A 6,000-nucleotide genomic window follows, 5' to 3' on the forward strand; every position below is an offset into this window, starting at 1 on the left:
TTGGCATGCAGGTACAGCAGGCGGTTAAGAAAGCAAATGGCATGTTGGCCTTCATAGCGAGGGGATTTGAGTACAGGGGCAGGGAGGTGTTACTACAGTTGTACAGGGCCTTGGTGAGGCCACACCTGAAGTATTGTGTACAGTTTTGGTCTCCTAACTTGAGGAAGGACATTCTGGCTATTGAGGGAGTGCAGCGAAGGTTCACCAGACTGATTCCCGGGATGGCGGGACTGACCTATCAAGAAAGACTGGATCAACTGGTCTTGTATTCACTAGAGTTCAGAAGAATGAGAGGGGATCTCATAGAAACGTTTAAAATTCTGACAGGTTTAGACAGGTTAGATGCAGGAAGAATGTTCCCAATGTTGGGGAAGTCCAGAACCAGGGGTCACAGTCTAAGGATAAGGGGTAAGCCATTTAGGACCGAGATGAGGAGAAACTTCTTCACCCAGAGAGTGGTGAACATGTGGAATTCTCTACCACAGGAAGTTGTTGAGGCCAATTCACTAAATATATTCAAAAAGGAGTTGGATGTAGTCCTTACTACTAGGGGGATCAAGGGGTATGGCGAGAAAGCAGGAATGGGGTATTGAAGTTGCATGTTCAGCCATGAACTCATTGAATGGCGGTGCAGGCTCAAAGGGCCGAATGGCCTACTCCTGCACCTATTTTCTATGTTTCTATGTTTCTACACCTCAAATCGTTGGAGCTTATATCACCAACGATGTCTCCGCAAGATCCTGCAAATCCCCTGGGAGGACAGGCGCACCAACATCAGTGTCCTCGTCCAGGCTAATATCCCCAGCATTGAAGCACTGACTACATTCGATCAGCTTCGCTGCGCAGGCCACATAGTTACCATGCCAGAGACGAGACTCCTAAAACAAGTGCTCTATGCGGAGCTCCTTCACGGCAAATGAGCCAAAGGTGGGCAGCAGAAACATTACAAGGGCACCCTCAAGGTCTCCCTGATAAAGTGCAACATCACCACTGATACTTGGGAGTCCCTGGCCAAAAACAGCCCTAAGTGGAGTAAATGCATCTGGGAAGGCGTTGAGCACTTCGAGTCTCAATGCCGAGAGTGTGGAGATGTCCGGCACAGGCAGTGGAAGGAGTATGCGGCAAACCTGTCCCACCCACCCCTTTCCTCAACGACTGTCTGTCCCACCTGTGACAGAGTCTGTGGCTCTCGTATTGGACTGTTCAGCCACCAAAGAACTCATTTCAGGAGTGGAAGCAAGTCTTCCTCGATTCCGAAGGACTACCTATGATGATGATGATAACAATTCCTTTTTCTATTTGCCTTTCCCCACTTTCGTTGCATCTGTAACCTACCTGTGGAGGAATTATCAGATCATTTTGGGACTGAAATAGTTAATAAACACTGTTGAACTTTCCTCCCCACCCGCCCCTCCAACAAATACATTTCTATTTTGTTATGTATGCAATAAAGGTACAAACTGACTACTGTTTAACTAAGCAAGGTATAACCTTGCTTCTGCTTTATTATGGCCCAAAGTGCCTGACTCACAAAATGGCTGGCCTTTTATACCAGAGCAGCACGATGTGCGTACTGCTCAGTGGCCTCCAACAATGGCACCATCTGGTGGCTACAGACAGCATGTACATACATGACATATCTCTATCATTTTTCATTGAGTGAAGGGTGAAATGGTATTGAAATTCAAGATCCCAGTGCCTGTTTGTGTGTGTGGCAAGGTTGCCAACCCTCCCGGATTGCTGCTTCATTTGTTGAGCATTTGCAGCATTTTCTGCTTTTGTTTTATATTATAATGAATTGACCACCTTTTATTTCTCACATACAGTGGGGGCTCAGAGAGCAGACCTCTTGGGCTGATCACGAATCAAAGAGCATAACTCTCAGAGCAGAGGGAGATCAGAAAGCACACCTCCCATGGCTGGTAGGAAACCATTCATGGGGGCTCTTGGGAAATTTCCCAATTCCCCAATACCAGAGTGCCTCTGCCAGTGAGTAAAACTATTTTTTGGTAAGCTCACGGGGATCTAATACACTCAACTACAGGGGATCCAACCTTTATACGGTAAATGCAATTACATTTGCAAACTGCAGGAAAGTGTCATACAATCAAGTATCATGTGATCAAAACTCCAGAAGTACATCCAAGCATTGTTGGCAACACAAATACGTCTGCAAACTTTCAATGAATAGGAACAGGAATTGACTATTCAGCCCCTCAAGCTTGCTCCGCCATTCAATGAGATCATGGCTGATCTGCGACCTAACTCCATGTACCCATCTTTGGCCCATATCCCTTAATACCTTTGGTTAACAGAAAGTTATCAATCTCTAATTTAAAATTAACAATTCGTCTAGCATCAATTGCCATTTGCGGAAGAGAGTTCCAAACTTTTACCACACTTTGATTGTCGAAATGTTTCCTATTTTCACTCTTGAAAGATCTGGCTCTAATGTTTAGACTATGCCTCCAAGTCCTAGAATCCCCAACCAGTGGAAATAGTTTCTCTCCATCTACCTTATCTGTTCCCCTTACTATCTTGAAAACTTCTATCAGATAGCCCCTTAACCGTCTAAATTCTAGGGAATACAACCCTAATTTGTGTAATCTCACCTTATATGTTAACCCTAAAAGTCTGGATATCATTCTGGTAAACCTACGCTGCACTCACTCCAAAGCCAATATATCCTTTCTAAGGTGTGATGCCCAGAACTGCTCATAGTACTTCAGATGTGGTCTAACCAAGGTTTTGTATAGCTGCTGCATAACTTCTACCCCCTTGTATTCTAGTCCTCTATATATAAATTGTGAGTATGGGTTAGAGGAAGGGAATCTAATTAGCATGAGTCTGGTGGGTGCCCAAACCCCAATGGGCTCATCGCAGGGCCAGAAACCATCTGAGGTCAAGTGCCCAATCATTCCCGTCAAATTTGGGGATTTTTCATACTGGGCGTACTGGCCTCCATATCCCACTGAAGCCAAGAAAACTGGAACACCCAGTGGAGCAAGTCCCACCCTGTCCCTGTTGGCACAGGGTCCCATGACTGGGATGGATGGAGGTTCTGGTCCAGACTAGCTCGTCCAGATGCTACTAGCGAATACCGGGACCCACAATATGCAGGTCACAGCCTATTTGCCAAACCATCTGAGAGTGTACCAGAAAGCCCATGAATTTTATGGGCTTGGGTGTCGGAAGGCTATTTGACCATGAAGGGAATTACCACCAAGCTCAAAGCTATCCTTACCCGACATGCACCATGTCCATTATCCAACAGCCATCATTGAATTTACTGACAAGCCAATGCTAAAGGTTAATATCCATAGTGCAGGATAGCACCAAGGTTGAAAAGAAAAACTGAGACAATAGTTGATCAATGTAGGTAGTTGGCTGCATGCATTCATTCCTGGTCATAGGCAACTCATTGTGGCATTTTGGGCTGTAGAAAAAGCAAGGCAGCAGAACAATTGCCACAAAGGCTCTGGAAAACCAAGGTGGCAGCGGAATAAAATCAAGACAATTGACACAAAAGTTGCCTCACTGTTATTCACTGAATCCTCTTACTAAGCCTTTTGAAACTTCCACATATAGCTCAATTATTACCAACCCTGAATAATGGGTAACAAGATCAGCCAACATAATTCATGCTGGAATATTAGGAAATCTGATGCATGTCAAAATTATGTCACCCAATCTACATTTAAATAACACAGTAAATCTCCATTTGTTTCAGATAGAGCTTCTTGCTCCTGTTTTTTTCAACACCAGAATTGCATGTGATACACAAAGTTGGAAGAGATCCAGCATTACAGATTGTTGACCAAAGTTTCGACGGGTTATGCTTGTTTCTTGATCTGTGCGTTACCCGAAGTACACTTTATTTGTCTCATGTGCCAAAGATACTTCAAAGCAGCAAGTTAGTTACCTCTATCTAGATGCACTGCTTAAAAAGCACTAGTTCACAAATACACATTGGTGACAAAAACACTTAATATTGACTATCTAACTGCAAGAAGGAGCTCGAGCTAATCATTTGCCAGCTCACCAGTGGGAGGGGGAAACTAATCTTGCTTTTATGAGAGATGTTTTGCTTTATAGTCTTTCCTGATATAATGTTTACAATTATCGGTTAGACTGATAACTTTAAACCCATTTGTGATTTTCTGGCGACTTTCTCCTTCTCCAAGCGGTTGATTAGCTGGAGCGAGTGGAAATACTCCATGAATATTCCAGTTCTCTATTAAGTTTTTCCCACAGGTGTGTGCACCAAGTTACAAAAAATATCAAAGTTTTGAGATGGTTATTATCTATGAAATTAAGGAATTAATGAATTATTATTTAAAGTACAGATGAGAAATCAAGTGTTTTGCTGTAATCTAAAGAAATCTGCAATGTTTGATCTTGCTTTTACTCAATGTTGCTTCTTTATTAAGACTGATTTGGGGTTTAGACTTATTTGTCAGAGTATTATTTGCCCATCAGTCAGACAGACCATGACAGTATGAGGTCTTTCATACTATTTCCAGTGAGTTATCAGTAACGTTAGCATTACTTTATCAGATACTTTGCACATAAGTTCATGCTTCAATTCATAGATAGTGAACAGCGTTTGATGGCAAGTGGAGCAGATCATTAAGAAGAAGAAGGGACCGAGTAGAAGAGAGGTCAGAGCCTTAATAACCCTTGAGTTAATGGGAAAAGAGTCAAAGAATGAGTCTACAGTTACACCAGAGATAATGCAATTTGGAAGGAAACTAGGTGGGCAGGAACATAGGTTTGGTAGGATGCTATATGATGGTAACTTGTTTGGAAATGCACATGGCCAAACTCTGTCAAAGGCTATGAAGTGGTCATTGATGAATGATTCAGTATTGTAGCGCCACTCCTGACTTGCCAGTGAACTCCCCCAATAGTTCAGTTCGTAAATGCACCTTGCACCTGGTTTGATCTGTTTTTTAAATTTATGCTTACTGATATTACAGTTAATGCCAGATAAAAAGTTGGCCTTGACTACTTCACCATTTATAACATAATTAAATCACAATTACAGTCTGGAGTCTGTTTTATTGAGTTCTGATTAAAGCGCATTGCAATAGTCAGGCAAAGGTCTACAATGAGCCAAGTTAGCAGTAATACCAATCCAGCAAATAATTCCCTCCAGTTGAGCAACAGTCTGATTGAGTGAACAGCAATAGAGATTAGATTAATGGAGCCAGTCTGATCACCATTCGGTCATGTTGACTCACAAAGCACCTTTTGCATTTTATATAACATCCTTGTTGGAGAGAACATCAGTGTGTCTCCTGACAGCAAACTGCTGTAAAAAGAAAAATAGGGAAGGAAAAACAGTCAATGTTCTCGTTTCTGATTCTTCTCCAGTGACCTCTGTTGGAAGTCCAATGAGTTTAAGAGAGGAGTGGAGAGGAAATAATTGGTGGGGAAATTAACAAGGAAAGTATTTTTCCATACGTGGTATAAGTTCTCCAATTGAGTCAAGGGAAAATGCAAAGGGGTCAAAATTCAAGGGGGCACGGGAGGGTGGAAATGTCAGCAAAGGAGTCATGGAGGGAGGGGGGAATGTTACCATTTAAAACAGAACCAGAACCCAACAGGTTCCAGCCTTACTTTCTCAAGCAATTCCCAGTCCAGGGGATTGAATGCATCTTGCATCCACCTTTCCCCTCACGATTCCAGCAGTGGTTTAGAAGAATTCCCTTCAACTCACCCTTGTTAGGCCCAGTACAATTGTTGTGGGCCTCCTAAAGACACCAATGAAGTTAAGGACCAAAGATAATTGATATTTCCGTTCATTGGGGAGAATAAAAACATTTTTTCCACTTCAATCTTCATTCCGATAAGGGCCTTGGGCTCGGCCCTTCACAGTGACAGCACCTGGGGGCGGGCACCTCTGTTGCACCACTACAGGCACAGGGCACCCGCCCCGAGGTATGTAAATGGCCTCATCCTCAAGGCTTGGAAAACACTGGAAAATCTGCCACACAA

The sequence above is a fragment of the Pristiophorus japonicus genome, chromosome 2, assembly GCF_044704955.1.
Source record: "Pristiophorus japonicus isolate sPriJap1 chromosome 2, sPriJap1.hap1, whole genome shotgun sequence".
Taxonomy (NCBI): domain Eukaryota; kingdom Metazoa; phylum Chordata; class Chondrichthyes; family Pristiophoridae; genus Pristiophorus; species Pristiophorus japonicus.